A 21146-nucleotide genomic window follows, 5' to 3' on the forward strand; every position below is an offset into this window, starting at 1 on the left:
ACAGGAATAGCAGAGGCTAAATTAGATAATCACTAAAAGCTCTCTTTGCAGTATTGTGGTCGAGCAGTAACGCTTGTCAGAAGGGTGTGTTAAGCATTTATTGTATTAATTCATCAAGACTGAAGGCACACACTCAGAGACAGAAACCAGACCAATTAGGTAAGTATAAAAATATATACTTATGTTTTTATTTCTAGAACCAAGTAGCACTTGGCACAGGTAAGTAGAATATACTTTCAAGTGCAGAACTTTGCAAGGAAATGCAATTGTGAATGGAATTGGAATTGTTACAGGTTTGTATTTGCTTTTAAAACAGTTTAGAATACATAGAAATTGCTTTTGATTACCCTTAGATTACTTTTCAGTTACTTTGAGTATTGGGGTGATATGCTGAGATATCACACCCTGGATCTTACAAAATACAGGTATGTACGACAGTTTTTTGGTTTAAAGCATAGTTACTTTTCTTTCATACAAAAATAGTTCAACACAGAAAATGTTTGGAGCAAAAATTATAACATTGGTTCCTATGGGAGGAAAGAAGGTTATCGGTTTGAAGATAAGTAAACTACCTGCAGGAGTGGCTTTTGGGGGTTACAGCCAAGGTTCCCCAAGGTTCAGTTCGGCACTCAAATTGCATCATCAGCGGCACTAGGGCGGCTGGGTGCAGAGTGCAGGGGCCCAATGTTAGCTAGACCGGCTAGGGGGGCTTTTGGTTGGGGGTTGCTTACGTGCAGGGTACTCAGGTGTGGGAGCAAAGCTCCTGGGGTTAGGATTAGCACTGCAGGGGCCAACAATCAGCTCAGGAGCCTCACCATCAGCTGCACGGAGGCGGCTGGATGCAAAGTGCCGAGAAGGCATCAGGAGCACTGTGGTTTGCAACTGAGATTTCCAGTTTGAAGAAAACGCTGCAGACTCGGGAAAGGAGGTTTATTGAAGGTGACCACCGGCAGAAGAGGTAAGTTGGGTTTTGACGGTCTGTTGGGTCACCCAAAGCCATGGGGCGTCGGTTACAGGGGTGTCTAGGCATCGCATCTTCGTACCAGCTGCGGTGAGGGGGACCCTTCAGGTTGAGGCGGCAGGTGGCGATCTGAAGCTCTAGATAGGTCAAGGATCACCAGATCCCAGGTCAGGATTGCTTGGGAGACCTCCTTGTGGTGTATGGCCACTCAAATTCGGGCCATGGGCATCTGATGCAGAACTGCTGAGTCACCTGGATCCCGGTTCTGTGTTAAAGTCTTTGTTGAGCAAATCCAGTGCTCATTGGAGACAGAGCCTTTTAGATGAACGCAAGGCAGGTCCTCCGGGTTCTGGATGGCTGCTGTTTGCTGGACACGCTGGGGTTTTGATGTGAGCAGGTAGTTTGGACAGAGCGGTAGGGCTGGGGCCAAAGCAGTTGGTGTCCTCTTCTTCCTGGGTAAGCATGGCTCTTCAGTCCTTCTATCTAACTCAAATCTGAGGAGGCAAGGTTCAGGGTTGCCCCTAAATACTAAATTTGTGGAGGCGTTTCAGGGGTGTACTGGTCCGGCCAATAGGTCCCTTCCTTGAAGTGAGTACACCCCTTATTATGCCAACCTCCAGTGGGAGGGGGTGCAAGAGCCTCTCTCTAATTGGCTGTGTCCCCTCATCTTCAAAATGGAAGGGACTGAGATGTGTGCTTCCCCTTGCCTCCCCTACCTGAGGGGTAGGGTTGGCAAAGGTGGGCACAACTCTCTTCCTCACTTGGTGTTCCCGCCGATTCTCCCACCCAAAGTGGGGGGTCAGAACTGGTGGGAGTCATTTGCTGGGGGCAGCCAAAATGCAGGGTCAGCTCACAAAGGCGGCTGGCCTTAGAAGCTTCCCCTTCGTGAATCCAGCCCATCCGGGGGTAGGAGGCATGAAACCTCTGCCCAGGATGGACTTTGTTTCTTGACCCAGGGAGCGGAGGCTTTCTACCCAGGAGTCCAGAACTTGTCTGGTTTCGGCAAATTGCAGGCTGCCATTCAGGAACCACACCAGGGCTGGTTGTTTTTCAGGGGGCATCTCTAAGATGCCCTCTGAGTGCATTTTACATTAAATCCCACACTGGCATCAGTGTGGGTTTAATGTGCTGAGACGTTTGCTACCAAACTTCCCAGGTTTCAGTAAAGCCATTATGGAGCTTTGGTGTTCATTGTGACCAGCCCCTAAACCATATATTTTTTATGGCTTTACTGCACTTGCGTCTAAGAATCGACCTAGACAATGTAGAGGTACAGAGCCCATGCAACTGCACCCTCACCTGAGGTGTAGTGCACCCTGCTAGAGGGGTGATTTACCTAGGCTACAGGCAGTGGATTTCAGGCATGGCACCCAGGGATGTGTGCCATACCGACTCTTCACTTTTCTTTGAACCAGAACACGCACCCTGCAATGGCAGTGTGTGGGTGTTAAGGTGCAGGGCCCCTAAGGGTGGCACAATAGGTGCTACACCGCTTTCTCTGGTCACAGTGATCTTGGTACCCATGGTACCTGTTACAAGGGGCTTACCTGTGGCCAGAGAGGTGCCAATTGTGGGTACAAAGGTACAGCTTTGGGAAAGAACACATGCCCTGGGAACCTGATTGGCAGGAATCCAGGGCACATCGAGTCAAAGTGCATCAAGTATCATGCAAAAGTGGGGGGTAATCGTACAAAAATGGTCACTTTCCTACATTCAGGAATTGTGCAACTGCGCCCTTGGTTTAACGCTGACCCAGGGCCTTCACAATCCAGTAGTGGAAACAGTGATAGCCACTCAGTTCCGTTTTTCCATCTCTGTGTGTAGAACCCCTAATGCGAGGGCTTTGCTCTTTCAATCTCTTTTCTCAAATACGGAGCAGCTTTTTTGTGCTTCACTCGTTTTTTTTTTATCTTCCATTTAATCTTAAGTATTTTTCTCTTAATTAGCTTTTAAAATTACCTCCATTGTTTTGCTTCCGTTCTCTAAAATGGAGACCTTTGTTTTTCTGACAGATAAGTCAGAGGTTTTGTCCAGTGGGAAATTTTTTCATATGATTCCCAACTTATTTTCTTAATTTTACAATTTAAATTTTTTCCTGATGAAGAAAAAGGGGTTGTCTCCATAAAGTGGTGTGTCGGTGGGGGAGTGGATTGTGATTTAGCAATGCAGACCTGCAATCCCTGCCATTTTGCAATTTAATTGGTTTTATTTACCAGCACTACATACTACTACAGTGATGGTGCCATAGAGAGGACATGTCCGTTCCTATTTTATCCATACAGCAGCTTAGGAATGGTCCATGGGAGAACTCCTGACATAGGTTTATGTGCTTTTGATATGGATGTCGGGACCTCTGCCTGATAATGGACGTGCACTACTGCAGTGATTGCCCCAACTGCACTGATGCCTGGATCCCTAATGCTGATATTTGTAGTTATAGGCAAACACAGTTCATGAGTGTGCCCCATAACACAGGGCTGTCCCACGGTGTGGTTGTCTTGTTGGACCAGGAGTGGTACCCAAAGCGCTACCCTCATAGTGGTGAAAGGGTACTGCCTTTACCAGTAGTGCAGCACGGTGGTGGCAGCATACTGTGTACAGGTCCTTTTTAACCTCTCAAAGGAGTGAGGCCTACAGGCACGGCTCACACTTTTAAAGTTCTGCTGCTATGTGCTTTGCTCACCCTTAGCCTACATCAATTTGGTGTGTAGTGCTGCACATTGAATGGATGGTGTACATGTGGGCTGACAAGTGGTACAATACGTGGATAATGCAGGACTGTGCAGTGCATGTATGTTATATGCATGTGCTGGTTGTTCCTTTTTTTGGGCTACATGGTGAAACATGGAGAGGAGGCATAGAAATCCACCCGGCCAGATGGGTCTTGCTGCATTCCTGTAACCTTGATGGGGTAGGCTGGAGAAGGGGGAGTGCCAGACTCCCTGAGTATACTTCGAAGGGTGCACTCTTTGATTCAGAGAGAGGTCACAAGGAAGTGGCCTAGGCACACCTCGGGAAGGAGATGGGGCTGATAAGAGTAGCATAAAGAATACGGATGAGGCTCTAGGCTAACCTTTTGATACGCATATAACTTTGGCTGACATCAGGTGTGAACTCTAGTCACTTCCATGGCCTGCTGTGGGGCTGTCAGTGTTGGAATTGCTCCTGCTGTGACACTCTTTTTTTAGGAGGAAGAGCGGTCAGAGGAGTGGGCCCTTCAAAGGGAAGCACACATCAACATAAATGTTAAGACTCAGACTCTAAATCACATTTGATGTCTGGAAGTGTACTATAAAAAAGGAAGCTCAAAACCCCCAAAATTGACAACTGTCAAGCAGCCAGTCGGCATGTGCTAGGAGGAGAAGCTCTGCAAGACTTCTGCATGTGGCAGGACCGGGGCCAAGGCTCCCAGCTGGGTGAGGGGACTGCACCAATAAATCCAAGACCATCTTCCCCCGAGAACCAGCGCCCCCCCTGCTTGCCAAGACCAGTGCGCCCTGTAAAAAAGAGGAGCGTATTTTGGGGAATCCTGTTGCGTGGACTCCCTTAGTGAGGTGTCAGAAAACAACTTCTACATTGATCCAGTTGTTCCCATTTGCAGGAAAAAGGTTAACGACGCTCCTATACCAGAGGAGGATAGCCAAGAAGTGAGAGGAACTCTAGGCCTGCCGAGCACAGCCTGCCTAGGCCACATACATTGAACTCAACTGAACCAACCGCTGCTGCTCCAGCCCCTGCGTAGGGGGCACGCTCCGGAACTTCGGTTGTTCCAATCTTGCAGGTGCTGGTAAGGCCGCTTTCAGGCTAATGGCCTGGTAGAACTTGCTTGCCCGAGAGTGCTTTGGCATGAAAACACTTTTGACTTTAAGACCAAAGTCAAAGTGGAACTCTTGAGACTCGGACTACTAGTAGGGCTTACCCTGGATGTTGCCTATAGTGAATGGGGAATCACAGCTATCGCTAGAGCGAGGAGGGAGTGGGACACGGGGAACTGCTGAAGAAACACTAGAGCCCTAACCTCGGGACTGAGGACACTGTTTGTAAATGTTGTTTTCTATTTTGTGTTGGCAGGGATCAAATAAAATACTTATTTTGTTTCATAAATGTGAGTATTTGGCTGGACAATAGTTTATTGTTGCTGCTCTGCACGTATTTTGAGTTGCAAGCCTGTGTTTACCCCCTGTATCTACCTTTCCCTCCAGAGGGAGCCTTGGACTGCTCGACCCGATCTACCGCTGAGAGTCAAGTGCTGAAGGGGTACTTGGCCAGTTGCTCATGACCCATAGTAGACCGGGCCGTGGCACATCAGGAGTAAAAGGCCTCAACTTACATGAATTGGCTCAGGAACCCCTGCTTACCCTGCAGCCCTCTGAATTAAGTTTTAACACGGAGAGACATCTTCACATTGAAATAGCACAAAGTCCAGAAACACCTGAAGCTATAAGCATTGACACTTAAGGGTGCTATTAATGTGTAGATTATATCTTCCTCGTGGGGCGGGAATGCATGATGTGAAGGAAGAGTTCTTGACCTTAGAAAAGGTTGATGCACCCCAGGTAAAAAGGAGCGTTCAGGGGCAATTGCCTTGTATACAGGCCACAACTGTGATCTCAACATCAATTAATGCCTTCTTTCTGTGGCAGTTGGATGTTCTTCCCAGCCTTCACTGTCACTACTATGTGTTAAACACCAGCATGTACCACAATCGTGTATTATGCCCTGGAAGCCCACTTTGTAAGAAGAATCCTAACCCAGAAGGCCACACCACTCAAGAGTCATGACGCAAATCCATACCACTAGGTGAATCAAGCTATTTGATCACTATACCCCAGAGAACCACAGGTCTGGAGTCTGAGGCCAAAAATGTGGAGAATCCAATTAACTGCAAAGCAATGTATCCAACATAGCAACTTAGTGATGAACAGAAGGTAATGGCAGATAAAAACTATACTGAGAGAAGACTGCCTCCAGAGTACAAATCTATCAGAGAACCATTCCAGTGGAATGCATAGGATGTGGCCATGTGGTGATAGTGAAATATACAAACAAAAATGAAGGATGGAATGTCACCTCCGTTTGAACCCAGCCATATGCACATCAGGCTTGACCCTGCTCCAGTAGGAACAGTCCAGTCCGAAATGCCCTTCCAGGTCCTTCCTGAACCAGAACACAAGCAACCCAAGATCAGTTTTTACCTTGTTAGAGGTCATCAGTCAGGTGTAGCTTGGTTCCAGTGGCACAGTATGTATGGGACCATGTCTGTGAATAGCAGTTGCACTGATTTATCCCAAAAAAGTGGTGGATGGAATGCTAGAATTAGTCTCAGCCACTAATAATTACTCGGACCGCATCGTTATTTCAGAGCAAAACCAGTCTTGGTTTGCTTGTGTCCCTGTTCTTGGAGGACCTAGTAGTTTGAGGAGGACTATTCCCACTGGAGCCGGGTTAAGACTCATTTGTATATGGCTGGGTCCAAACTGAGGTCAAATGGGGTGCAAAAGAACAATGTTTTGGGATGCGGTTCACGTATTTACCAGTGGCTGGGATCATTTCAAGCATTTCTTCCATTACGTTTTGTATATTTCATCTGGTGACACTGACACAGACGGCCATGGTTCTGGACATCCACTGCTCTGAAAGATTACAGTTATTTGATCCAGTAAAATGGCTTACCTAAGCATTCCTTACTTCACAAAGTCACCATTAAAAGGAATCCAAGGCCCCCTGGGCCTGAATACATTTGCACAAGCTAAATATTGTAATCATGAATACTTGTGAGAAAAAAGTAATCTCCAAACATGGTCCCCCGCTGGGACAGACTTAAAAACAGCATGCAGTCAGAATCTTCCCAGGCATGGCTGATCCTTGGCACCAGATCATTTCAGTTTCCTCACAGTTTCCAGGCAACAAATGTTCGTTTATTTCTGTAGAATGTATTGAATTGTCCACAAAATTAACATAAAACACTGAAAATACTTGTTGGGTATTGAGGTACTAGTGTAGACATTGAAGGTTGATTCAGGTGATTATAAATTGTAATCAATATAAAATAAAAATGTAATCCAAAGAGTGCTGTAGTAATCTGAATGGGTGAGTAGAGCAGAGAGCATACAACAATGGTGAAGTAGCATCTTATACAATAGAGGTCGATGTGGAGAACAAAAGAAAACCAGCATGAATACGTTTATAAATCTTGACAATATGTACAGTGTTTGAGAGAAGGGAAAAGGTCTACAATGACATTTGAATACCTCTGTGGTGAAAGAAAAGGTAAGGAAGCTGAAATCAAGGGTAAAGACTTGGGAAGGTGAACCCATGTTCTAAAACAAAACATGGAGTTTCAAAAACGTGACACCAGGTTAGTCTACGTTCGTGGAGACAAGAAGATCCTGGAGTGTGTTTTGTATGAAGTTGTCAAATGAGTTCCATATTTTCCGTGATATTTTGGGGTTCCCTGGAATCTTAGTAAAAGGTTAGTTTTTATTGAGATGCAGTCGTGATATCTCATGTACAGGGTTTCTTTTGGAACTCAGAGAGCCTGGAGCTCCAAGGGTTCCAGATTTCTAAGGGACGTGAGCGGCAGTCAAGAAGCTGTGGCTGAGATGTCCTTGAATAAAGCACTCTCTTCCCTGAATCTGGCTTGCATTGTCTTTCACTAGTGGAGGATCGCCATTTTCACAGTTGTCTATCATAGCAGGATAAGGTCCTCCAACATCTAAGGCTACTTCTCCTTCAGTTTCAGCCCCTGAGCTGAGTGAAAAGGACATCAAGACGTTCATTGATACTCTAGGGAATCATCTACTCTGTCACGGTAAGCGAGTTATAGAAGCCCTAAAAGCCTGGAGTATGACTAAAGCATATACAATCTCAAAGCATATGATTGTACAATGTGCCCAGCATATGAAGGCTGTGCAAGAGTATTTACTATAAAGAGTATACGTACATATCCATATCCTTTTCGAAGTCTGGATTCACAGGAAACCCTCTACTTTGTTTGAGAAATGAAATACCAGCATTTGTAAAGCGCACAGCTACCTCCGGAGAGGTGTCCCGGCGCTGGGGGCCGTTGGGAAGATTAAGCGAGCTATAGCCCAGAGTCACAAGGTGCTGGTCTAACCTGCTGCCGGCGCCGGGGATTGAACCGAGAGCCCCCGTGTTACAAAGTCAGCTGCCCTGGCCGCTGCACCACACCTCTTCCACCATTACTAATACAACCTCTTCCATAACAAAGGTTTATTTCTGATGGATACATCTGCCTGTGGAATCCTCACCTTTTGAATATACCCCATGTGCAGTATTCCACGTGTACTTTTCTCCATAGCACTCTCAAGTCTACGAGGATGTCATAATACCACGGCTCTGCATGCGACTCCGTGTGACGTTATCGGAGCCATAAGAAGACCTCATTGGTTTGCTGATGTCAGTTCCTTTTTCTCTGCACCATTGACGAGTAACTGTTTATACAGGATCTCCAGTTTGTGGGAGATTTCTTCTATTCTGTAGGTGCAACTTTGTTGCTGGTGAAGATGTCTCTGCAGAGGAATTCAAGCTTTAAACCCTGCAGTGAATGCGGCGGTCATATGTCTATCACTGACCCGCATGAAGACTACCTCTGGTGTTTGTTGTCGGACCCTGACGTCAAAGTCTGCTCGTCATGTTGGCAGATGAATCCGAAGGCCTTGAAGAAAAGGGAGACGAAGCTGTTCATGGTAAAGGCAGAGAGGCAAAAGAGAACTCGTCACATTTCGAGGTCGTCTATAAGAAAGCATAAGAAGAAACAGCGTCATGGGTCTCTACGTCGTTCTTCTAAAGTTGGTTTGCCGAGGTCGGCCTCCCCGGATCTGAAGCCTCAGGAAGAAAGAGAAAAAGTTATCACCGACTCCATCTGCGAGAATGTCTCTGGCTTCGTCCTGGCTCCGGGGCCTATGACTCCGACGGAACGGCCTCTACCGGAGCCGGATTTGGATCCAGTGTTCCCTACACCACATCCGGCGCCAGTGCCCTTGAACCAGGACCAGGAGTATCTAGCATTCCTGGCTCTTGGATCCAATCCTTCCTCCTTTCTGAATGCTATGTTTAGCATTTTTGTTAGGGCTGCAACTCCACCTGGTGCGCTTGCAGGCCCCATGGATCCACTTTTTTATTCCCTCTGAGGATTTCGGGCCCATTTTAAACAGGCACCCTTTATGCCTTTCATGCCCATTACTCCGGTGGCCTGGCCTCCACTGGCACTGAGACAGCCAACGCCGTTGCCACTGCAGGAAGGGTGAGAGTCTTTAACGCCACGCAAACCCTCACTTGTGCCATCTGAACCGACGTTGCATCCTCCAGATCCGCCTTCGCCACTTCTACTGCTTTCTGATCAGCCTCCAGTGCCAGTACTGAAGACACCGGCACTGCCGAAGATAGGCTCCCATAGGGAGGCACAGGGATTGCTGGAGGAAGAATGATATTTAGAAGAGCATGAGTGTGTTAAAGAAGAAGAGAATGTAGTATTGGATCCGGATGTAGAGGGTTTAGAGGAGGCCAGTGGTCTGGATACCTCCCCTGAGTGGAAGTTATTGTCTCCTAAAGGTTTGGCACCTCCTGAGGTCACTTCCTATCATGTGGTAATGAGAAAGGCGGCAGACATGTTGGACTTGCCTCTTCCTTCTGCAGAACTGAAATCCAATATATCAACAGAAGGGTTTCATTCCTCTGCTTCATCTTCAAAAATGCGGTTACACTTTAATGAAGCTTTGACGGAGCCCATCCTTGAGATATGGCAAAATGTAATGTCCTCTGCTGCGGTGTCGAGATCAGTGGCCAGAAGATATAAGCCGACTCCAGGGGATCCTGTGTTTTTCCTTTACACCCCATGCCTGAGAGTTTGGTGGTTCAGGCTTCTTGTTCTTCCACATTGTCATCTGGTTCATTCCCTACTACACCAACAAACAGGGAATCTAAGAGGATAGACTAGTCGGCGAAGATCATTTCCTCTGGACGTATTGCCCTCAAATCCACAAACGCTAATTGTTTGTTGGGGCGATATGTGCATGCCTTAATGGACTCGGCAAGGGAGGTTGTTCCAAAGTTACCTGGAGATCTCCAGGGTCATTTCTCAGAGCTATTGAGCAATGCTCAGGCGGCAGCTCGCCAGGTTATTCAATCAGGTCTGGACATGGCAAACTTGGTGGCAAGAGCCATGGGATCTTCTGCGGCGACAAGAAGGCATGCTTGATTGAGGGGATTGGGCTTCTCACCAGATATTCAAACTGCACGCTTGGATTTGCCCTTCGATGGGACTCTAATGTTTAGGGCTAAGACTGATTTGCACTGCAGAGATTTTAAGATAGCAAGGCGACTGTGAGGTCATAGGGCTTCAGTCACAGCTTAAGGACTATAGACAGTTTTGCATGTTTCGAAGCTTTAGCAGGCCCCTGTCCTTATGAGGAGGTAATTGGCAGCAGCAGCAGCAAGGCTCAAATCCCCTTGATAGGAGCTACAGGGGAAGGAGCAGAGGTCGTCAACATGGTTCTGATCATCAACCAGCCTCTTCCTCCTCTCTGGCCAATGTTGCAGGAAAGCAGCTCTAGCTTCACCATCTTAGAGCATGCTTGCCCAGTGGGAGGACGGGTGGCCTGTTTTCTGCCTCACTGGTGGTCTGTCGCTACAGACCTCTGGGTCTTTGACATTGTAGAAAATGGGTATACCCTTCCAGGAGTATCCCCCACCCTTTTCCAACAGGCAAGGGCTTTTCTCCAAAGAGCATCTTCTGCTCCTCCAGCAGGAGGTGTAAATGCTGCTCCAAAAGGGTGCAATAGAGTTGGTTCCGGAGTAGGAACAGGGTCAGGGTTGTTATTTCTGATATTTTCAGATTCCCAAGAAGGATGGTCATTTGCGGCCAATCCTCAACCTCACGATTTTGAACTTGTTCCTCAAACATGAAAAGTTAAAAATGCTGACCATAGCACAGGTTCCTCTTGCACTGGAGAAAGAACCCTGGATGGTTTTGATAGATTTGCAGGATGCGTATTTTCACATCCCCATTCTGAAGTTGCATCGGAAGTATCTTTGTTTTACGGCAGGGTCTCCGCATTATCAGTTTGCGGTCCTTCTGTTCCGCCTTACTTCCGCACCTTGGATCTTCACAATGGTGATGGCAGTGGGGGCAGCACATCTCAGAAGGTCGGGGATACCAGTATTCCTGTACCTGGATGATTGGCTGCTCAAAGCAAATTCGCCAGAGATGGTGTTGCGCCATTTGCGGTTGACAATGCAACTGTTGTTCAGCTTGGGATTTTCAGTAAATGTACCCAAATCTCACCTGGAGCCCTCTCAGCGCAACCTGCGCATAGAGGAAGTACTAGACGCTACAGTGGGTCGTGCTTTCCCACCGCCTCAGAGGTTTCAGGCTATGATTCCGCTGTTTCAGAATGAAGCTTCTGTTGCAGTCCTGAAGGTCCTGCGCCTGCTCAGTCTGTTAGCTTCCTGCTTTCTGTTGGTTAACCATCCACGCTGGCATGTGAGGGCTATTCAGTGGTGCCTCCGCAGGCAGTGGTTTCAACAAAACAAAGATCTCGAGGAGTTTGTCAAGATCTCTGGAGACACTGCGGCGGATCTGCAATGGTGGGGTGTGTCTGGCAACCTGTCTCAAGGGCAGCCGTTTAACTCTCGTCCTCCGGTGGCCACAGTGAATACGGATGCCTCCACTCTGAGGGATCCGGAGGTCAAAGGTCTTTGGTATCCAGAGGAAATATTGTTACACATCAATATTTTGGACTTGAGGATGATATGTGTGGCTTTCAAGGCCGTCCTCCCTTCCCTTTGCGGTATTCAATTCAGGTCTTAACATACAATACTACTGCGATGTGGTAGAACAACAAACAGGGAGAAGTAAGGTCGTATCTTCTCTGCATAGAAGCTCTACGTCTTTGGTCCTGGGCCCAGGACTATCAGATTTGTGTCATTGCAAATCACTTGGCCGGAGTTCTAAATATATGCATGTGGACAGTCTGTCGGAAGTAGTCAGCTGATCACGAGTGGCGTCTCCATCCGGAAGTGGTACATCATATTTTAGGGATGTGAAGGATTCCTCAGTTTGACCTGTTTGCCACTCACTAGAACGTGCACTGCCTGTCGTTCTGCAGTCTCCAGTATCCGATGCAGTGAGAGTTGGGGGCACACGTATCAGTGAGATTGGGGCTTTTAGCTTCTTTACGCTTTCCACCCATACCTATGATTCCTTGAGTTATGAGGATGATTTGCCAAGACCGGGCCCAAGTCATATTAATAGCCCTGGATTGGCCGCAAAGGTTATAGTACACGGACCTTCTTTACCTCTCATTGTGCCCGCTGCTCTGTCTCGCTCGCAAGGCTGAGCTTCTATCACAATTGCAGGGGCAGGTTCTACACCCCACCTCAAGAGCCTGCACCTTAATGCCTGGAGATCGGACGTGACAACCTGAGTTCTTTCTCTCTCCCGCTTGATGTGGTGGACGTTATTTTATCGGCCAGAAGACACTCCACCAAGACAGTCTATGCTGCAGGTGGGCGAAATTAGTTAAATGGTGTGGAGAGAAGTCAATTTATCCTTTGAGAGCCCCTTTATCAGATGTTTTAGGTTTTGTGCTACCCCTGGTGCAGCAAAGTTGTGCTGTTGCAACTGTTAAAGGGTATCTATCTGCCTCATCAGCATTTCTTTGTTTGCCGCATCAGCTTTCACTTTTTAAGTCCCCTACAGTTATGAGATTTATTAAGGGTCTCGCTAATACTTTTCCTCCCACTCTGTTTATAATGCCTCAGTAGGATCTTAATATTGTACTTACATTTCTTATGGGCTCTCCTTTTGAACCCTTGCATAGTTGCCCGTTGAGGCTTCTTTCCTTCAAAACGATATTTCAAACAATGGAGATTGGAGAAATGTATGAATTGTTGAATGTATGTTACCCGGACGATATGGATAAATATGTTACAAAATGGCAGGTTAGACTTGGAGTTTCGGCCGAAACTTCCCACCACTCCTACAAATTATTTCAGTCCTATCTAATGTCTACAAAATTGCAAGCTCAATATTATAAAACCTTTTTTCTATTATATTACACTCCATGCAAAATCGCTAAATGGGGGACTGGAAAAGGAACATCGTGTCCTAGATGTGCATTATTCGAAGCTGACTGCGTACATATATTTGCTTCATGTAACGTGTTAACGAAGTTAATTAATGATATCTCAGTTTTTTTTATCAGAGGTATTCGGCACAAGAATAGAAATTTCTGTTGATGAAATAATGCTAGGTTTAGCTAATATAAATCAACCAAAATACATGCAAGGGCTGATATTTGTGGCAATGGCATTTTTCAGATTATGTATAGCATCAGCGTGGCTGGATCCAAATCCATCGGTGTGCCAACAATGGAGATCTCAATTGCTGGCTACTTGCAGTTTAGAGGTAGCCATATATAAAAGAAAGGGCGTAATAAACGTAAAAAAGGACTTGCAATTTGGGATCCGTTAATGCAATGGATACAAAGACAGGCAGAGACTGGTTAATTCATGTTAATTATCGATCACAGATTTGGATAGTGATGTATTATTTTTGTACTAAACAAATCTTTTATTTGTTTTTTCCCCTTTTTGAGATAATAACATATGTTACCATACTAATATACAACAAAGTGAAAACTCTATTATTCGTATGTGCTGGGCAGGTCTGAGCTAGGGGTGGGGGGAGGGATATCGATTGGGGTGGTGCATCTCTATAAAAAAAAAAAGATATTAAAAAGAAAAAAAAATACTATATTTTTAGTGCTATTACGTCTGCTAGATGGGTGAGTGAGTTGCATCCCCTTAGTTCCAAGCCTCTCTTCACATCCTTCTATGCAGATAAGATGGTGCTTAAGACCAGAGCTGCTTTCCTGCCTAAGGTTGTCACTCTGTTCCACGTGGTGCAATCCATTACCTTGCCTACGTTCTACCCTCCCCCACATCCCTCAAAGGAGGAGTAGAGACTGTCCCTGTGATTGATATCTGCAAAGTGGCAACTTGGGCCTCCCTCCACACTTTTGACTTTTGTAAAGCCTTATTGCCTGGATTCTGAAGAGGAGGGACGGCCATTTTGCTCGTTCTGTGTTGCCCAATTTTTTTTTTGTATATAGGAGGCAGGCACCCTCAGAGTGTGGCACTGCTTGTGGATTCTATTCAAATGGTGAGGAATCCACAGGCAGATGTATCCATCAGAAGTACACGTTACTTACCTTCGCTTATGCTTTTTCTGGTGGATACAGTATCTGCCTGTGGATTCCTCACTGACCACTCTGTTGCCTCGCTGCTTATGCTGAAAATAAGTTTGTGTATATATTTCATATGTAAAGTTTATTTTGAGATTTTCTATATAACTCATGCGTATGCTCCTGGCGTGGTAATTCAATTGCATGTGGTTGTTTCATTAATATGACATGTACTGTATATTACGTATGCTTGTTGGAAATGTTGTTGGTTCACCCGTTCGCCTCGAAGCCACAGAACAAATGGGTGGAAACTGATGTCAGCACGCCGATGAGAGATTTTTTTGGCTCCGATGACGACACGCTGAGTCGTAGTATTGTGATGTTCTCGTTGATGTTGGAAAGCTATGAAGAAAGGTTTCTGTAGAATGCTGTCATGGGGTGTATTCTTGTGGAATGCTGCAAATGGATATATTCAAAAGGTGAGGAATCCACAGGCAGATACTGTATCCACCAAAAAAAGTGTTACCGAAGGTAAGTAACTCGTTTGTTTAGGTTGCACATAAAAGTTGTCTCTGCGCTCTTATAAACTTGGCTGCCATTGTCCATCCCCATGAGCAGTCTATAAGTGAGACTTGGATATTTTGTAAGCTCAGACTAAAACTGCAAACAAGTGAGCCTTAAGTTTTTATACAGAAAGATGTTTTGGAGATCACTGTCATAATATGTTATCTTCCACTGAACAGGAAGTTGCCTCTCCTGGTACCCATATCGTGGTTCAAACAGGTGCATGGACCTTGGCACAACAGAGCTGTCACTGCAGTCATTTTGTCTTCCTCCCTAATATCCAAAAAAGAGTGTTGGAGGTTTCCTGAAGTTGATTGTGGTGAAAAGAAGTTTGTAATGTTTCAGGGACTCAAAAATTACTCAAGATGGAATGAAGTCTACGAATCAAAACGTGATAAACAGAATGCACAGTCTCATGAGGCCTCATAAAAAATAGAGGATTCATCAATTAGCCAGTGATGGGGACTTCACCACAAAAGAGGAGTAGAGAAACAATAGATATCAGGAGCATCCTAAAACTTTGCCAGGCTAAAGAGTGGTAGTCCACAAAGAGGTGACACTATATTTCAGTAGACCCATGGCTTACTGCATAAGGCTAGGCAGCATCTCACTGCCTGATGACAACTGACACTTCATCGGCTAGTGTGACTCAGTCCCTCTGGTAACAGAACACTGGCCTGTGCTGCTTCATAAACCCAGTTCTTTCTCATTCTGTTCTGAGCCTTTTGCTTCCAGGTAGTCGAAGGACTAACATTCAATAAAACATGTTGGTGTCCTAGCTGATATCTCTTTTGATCATGCTTCCTAACTCTTGCAAAGTTGCCAGAACTGTACCCTGAAGGCCAATATCCATTCGCTTCCCTCTAGTTGGCAATATACAGGTACTTCGAAGCTCCATCCATTGTCGGTCTTTCCGGCTTGGCATTCCTACTGTAGAAAAGATTTAGGCTCATTTACACCTTTTTTGACTGACGCACTGGCGGCGCCGTGTGCCTGCCCCTATTTACACAGCCACGTAAAGTCACTCTGTGTGACTTTTCATGGTCTTGTAATATGGGCCTTTCACGCATTACTCTGCGTGAAAGGGGCATTCTATGGGTGTTCCCACGCAACATCCATGGAACCTGACACATCCCAGATTTACTTACTGTCATAAACCTGAGAATGGGTCAGAAACCTAGGTCTCCCAGGTGGTGTGGGAGTGGTGCAACGAGGAGAAATACTTTTATTTCTCCTCGTTTTTTTGCTCTTTCTAATAATGCTGTAGAATGGAGCACACATAGAAGGAGCAAAACGCCATTAATTCTTGTTTTTGTGCAGGAAGGTGTCCCTTCCTGCACAACAACAGTCATCCCTGCAAAGCAGGCACCCTTGCACCATGGTACAAAGGTGTCTGCTTTGGCGCATGGCTGCTGTTTGTGTGCCAGCGCAGGGGAGGACAAAAAATGCGCCCTATCTTGTAAATACGGCGCATTCCCGCCCTTTTAATTTGAAGCACGGTAGTACAACAGGAAGGCTTGCTGCGCTGCCGTGCATCAAAACAAAGTAGATGAGGCCCTTGACATTTTCCGGGGTGGGGGGGGGGGCTTTTCAACTAGTCAGCTGATCATCACTCTCCGCATTATAGCCCTCTTCTTAAGTAGCCCTACTAAAGATGATCTAGACACCAAGGTATGCGATTACAAATTAATGCACTATTCCGGGGATTCCTATGATCCCACTGTTTTAGCGCCCTGTCCCAAAACCTGGGACAAGATTTCAACCCGAGAAAGTCAACGGTATACCATCCAGCCTACATTCCAAACCACCAAGTTGTCTATTTTCTTACACAACTGGTGGAGGGATCCCGCCAGCGTCTGATCAGCAGTGGACACCATCAATGGCAATTTGCTCTCTTCTCTTTCTTTGTGTTGTGATGCTTGTCTGGGATAAGTCCCCTTCAGGTGGAAAACCTTTACGTTTCTTGGCTGGGGTTCCTGATGCCCTCGAAGAGCGACTCATGTGTGGTTGCGGGAGGGAGCCACGGAGAAAATGTCTACCACACGCCCATACATTTTTTTTTATTTTTTATTTTCATCCTCAACTGTATTGAATGATGGCTAAACAGGGTATATTTTTGTTTTATTTCTACAGTTGTTCTTACCTGCGTTTGAAAGCTTCTTTGAGATTGTATTCAGCGTTTACGAATTTAGGGAAATGTCCACGATAGAGAAATTTTGCCACAAGTGGGTAACCTTCCTATTTGTCCTAGCATCACAGATCCCGGTCCAGACCTCCACCTACCGAACAGAGTTGTCTGATCAGATTACAATTTTAAGTAGGGGCCAACCATAGCAACTTCAAATGTACAGCTGGTAAAACCTTCTGCTTCACCTTATTACAACCTGGCACCTATTCTTGCCTATGACCAGCCATCCAGAACTGAAACCAGGTCAGTGGAGCCCAGAGTGAATTCAGTACACTCCAGCTGTTCTGTCCTTCGGGCCAGGGGCCAACTTCAAGACATCAGAACGGCGCTGTTCTAAGCCTCCATTGGTGATACCTTATTCCGATGGGTATGTCTACCAGCGGATTCTTAATCACTTGACTATCCTTAGACACCAGGTTGGATTCGGAGCTTTTTTAATAGCTCTCCTCTGCCAGTAGGTGGCACTGATGCCATCTCTGCACCAGAAGTGGCAGAGATGTGACTTGACTAGAGCCAAATGGCGTCAACCCGGCTTACATATACCAATACACTTTTCTCCCTCCCTTTGTTGTAGATCTGGAGCTGCTCTCGTGACTTTTCAAGTTTTGGAGTCTATTTCTTTTTTTTTTGTAAACAGATTTAATTGATTGCCACAGTGTCTCATTCAACAGTTACAAGCATTTTTCTTTAGTTTTTCTTGTCATTTTATATGTTATCATATTCAAACGAGATTGTTACATTGCCTTCATACAGTTCAGCACGTTTTCAGTTTGGTAGAATACTATTCCTTTCATCGCTATAGCTGGTAGATTTCCGTATGAGGAATAAGGCTAACAACACAACTAAGAACAACTCCCCCCCCCCCCCACCCCCGTTCTGGCCCATCATGTCCATTGTCTGTGCTTAGGGATGAAGCATGACTAAGTTGTGTGACAAATGTGGCCTCGCACTCCAAGACTATCAAAGAATACAACACCAGACGTTATATGACCTGTGGCATGTATTGGGCTCAATGCCCGCCAAGTTCTGCATTGAAGTCTCATTCTTCTTTGTCCTCCAAATCCTCAAAGAGGAAGCACAAGAAGAGGAGGATTCAGGACGACAATACCTCTCTGTGTCACTTGGGGTCAACAGTAAGGTCTCCACGATGGGCTCAGCCTCCAGTAGAGTCCTCCTCAGAGGCAGAGCCTGTGGATATCACTCGCCCGAGGAGCCTTTTCCAGCTGTGCCATTGACACCGGCACCCGGCTCAGGACCAGTTCCAGGCTCACTGCTACCTCGAACATTTGCGACCTCAGTCACGATGTGGCCTATCCAGAATTTTCATCACTTGGAAACAACCCAGCTAACTTACTGCACATGAAGATGGGGTTAATCAGGCAGGGAGGCTGCGGTCTCTCTTTTGTGCCTTTGAGCCCCATGGGTCTGTTTAGATTCTCTCCCGTAGGTCGGCCCTTGGTGCCATTCCACCCCAGAGTTCCCCCCCCAGGGAACATCTGTGGTGTCGGCTTGATCCAGCTCGGTACCGGGACCATCTTCAATGGCTAGCCATTGGTGTTGTTACCTAAGCCTCCTTTGGCGCCCGAGTGTTGTCACCAGGTCCACCACTTGCACTGATGCCACCAAAGGAAAAGAAACTGCACCCAAAGACCAGAGGAATTTTAATGTGGTATAGGAGCGAGCCTCAGAGGTTAGCCAAAGAGGCCACGTACAAAGTGTATTCAAATCCTGCGCCCTCAATTTGCCAACATTGCTGGCAAACATTGGGTGGCATTTTTAAATCGGACTCCGATCACATTCAGTTACCTGACCCTGTGATATTTGACAATGATGACAGCTGTGAGGTGAAAAATTTGCTATCTCCTCGCAGGCATGGCCTAGTAGCCCAAGATCGTTACAACAAACAAATGATGGACGGAATGCTGACAATGCAGACATTCTCTCCCAGTCAAGAGATCTGGGTTAAATCCATCGTTCTTTTGCCCACTACCCCACCCCAGTTCCGACATGGCCATATGCAAATCAGTCTTGACCCTGTGCCTCATGGGAACAGTCCAGCCCGAACTGCCAAGCCATGTCTTCCCTGGACCGGAATCAAGCATCCTAGGACCGGTTTCTGGCTATCAGCCGTCATCAGCCAGGATAGCTTGACTTGTTGTTTTTGCATTTGTCACCCCGAGTGGGACGGGTATGCTCAGACGTGAGTCCCGTGCTCTCCATGCCACTGGAATCAAGCTATCCTGGCTGAAGAGGGGTGAAACCCCGAAACCGGTCCTAGGATGCTTGGTTCCAGTCCAGGGAGGGCCTGGCTTGGCAGTTCGGCTGGACTATTCCCATGAGGCACAGGGTCAAGACTGATTTGCATATGGCTGGGTTCAAACTGGAACGGCATGGTGAGCAAAAAACGATGGATTTAGGCCCAGATCTCTGTACTGGGGTGAATGTATGACATTGTTCTGCATTCTGTCCATCAATTGTTGTTTTTGCATTTGTCACCCCGAGTGGGACGGGTATGCTCAGACGTGAGTCCCGTGCTCTCCATGCCACTGGAATCAAGCTATCCTGGCTGAAGAGGGGTGAAACGCCGAAACGGTTGGCAGTTCGGGCTGGACTGTTCCCATGAGGCACAGGGTCAAGACTGATTTGCATATGGCTGGGTTCAAACTGGAACGGCATGGTGAGCAAAAAAACGATGGATTTAGGCCCAGATCTCTGTACTGGGGTGAATGTATGACATTGTTCTGCATTCTGTCCATCAATTGTTGTTTTTGCATTTGTCACCCCGAGTGGGACGGGTATGCTCAGACGTGAGTCCCGTGCTCTCCATGCCGCTGGAATCGAGCTATCCTGGCTGAAGAGGGGTGAAACCCCGAAACCGGTCCTAGAATGCTTGGTTCCAGTCCAGGGAGGACCTGGCTTAGCAGTTCGGGCTGGACTGTTCCCACGAGGCACAGGGTCAAGACTGATTTGCTTATGGCTGGGTTCAAACTAGAACGGCATGGTGAGCAAAAAAACGATGGATTTAGGCCCAGATCTCTGTACTGGGGTGAATGTATGACATTGTTCTGCATTCTGTCCATCAACTGTTGTTTTTGCATTTGTCACCCCGAGTGGGACGGGTATGCTCAGACGTGAGTCCCGTGCTCTCCATGCCACTGGAATCAAGCTATCCTGGCTGAAGAGGGGTGAAACCCCGAAACCGGTCCTAGGATGCTTGGTTCCAGTCCAGGGAGGACCTGGCTTGGCAGTTCGGGCTGGACTGTTCCCATGAGGCACAGGGTCAAGACTGATTTGCATATGGCTGGGTTCAAACTGGAATGGCATGGTGAGCAAAAAAACGATGGATTTAGGCCCAGATCTCTGTACTGGGGTGAATGTATGACATTGTTCTGCATTCTGTCCATCAATTGTTGTTTTTGCATTTGTCACCCCGAGTGGGACGGGTATGCTCAGACGTGAGTCCCGTGCTCTCCATGCCACTGGAATCAAGCTATCCTGGCTGAAGAGGGGTGAAACCCCGAAACGGGTGCTAGGATGCTTGGTTCCAGTCCAGGGAGGACCTGGCTTGGCAGTTCGGGCTGGACTGTTCCCATGAGGCACAGGGTCAAGACTGATTTGCATACGGCTGGGTTCAAACTGGAATGGCATGGTGAGCAAAAAAACGATGGATTTAGGCCCAGATCTCTGTACTGGGGTGAATGTATGACATTGTTCTGCACTCTGTCCATCAATTGTTGTTTTTGCATTTGTCACCCCGAGTGGGACGGGTATCCTCAGACGTGAGTCCCGTGCTCTCCATGCCACTGGAATCAAGCTATCCTGGCTGAAGAGGGGTGAAACCCCGAAACCGGTCCTAGGATGCTTGGTTCCAGTCCAGGGAGGACCTGGCTTGGCAGTTCGGGCTGGACTGTTCCCATGAGGCACAGGATCAAGACTGATTTGCATATGGCTAGGTTCAAACTGGAATGGCATGGTGAGCAAAAAAACGATGGATTTAGGCCCAGATCTCGGTACTGGGGTGAATGTATGACATTGTTCTGCATTCTGTCCATCAATTGTTGTTTTTATAGTAGCCCAAGATGACATCCGCATCTTAAGTGCGCTACGCGCCGGCGCAGATTTCTTACGCTATCTTTCCCCATCCAGGTGGTGATAACCTACGGGGTGACTGCCCATGTACTTCCCAGGGCCGGGCACCCACTTCGACCCCCCCTTGGATCCATAT

Source organism: Triturus cristatus, chromosome 12 (genome assembly GCF_964204655.1).
Source record: "Triturus cristatus chromosome 12, aTriCri1.1, whole genome shotgun sequence".
Classification (NCBI taxonomy): Eukaryota; Metazoa; Chordata; class Amphibia; order Caudata; family Salamandridae; genus Triturus; species Triturus cristatus.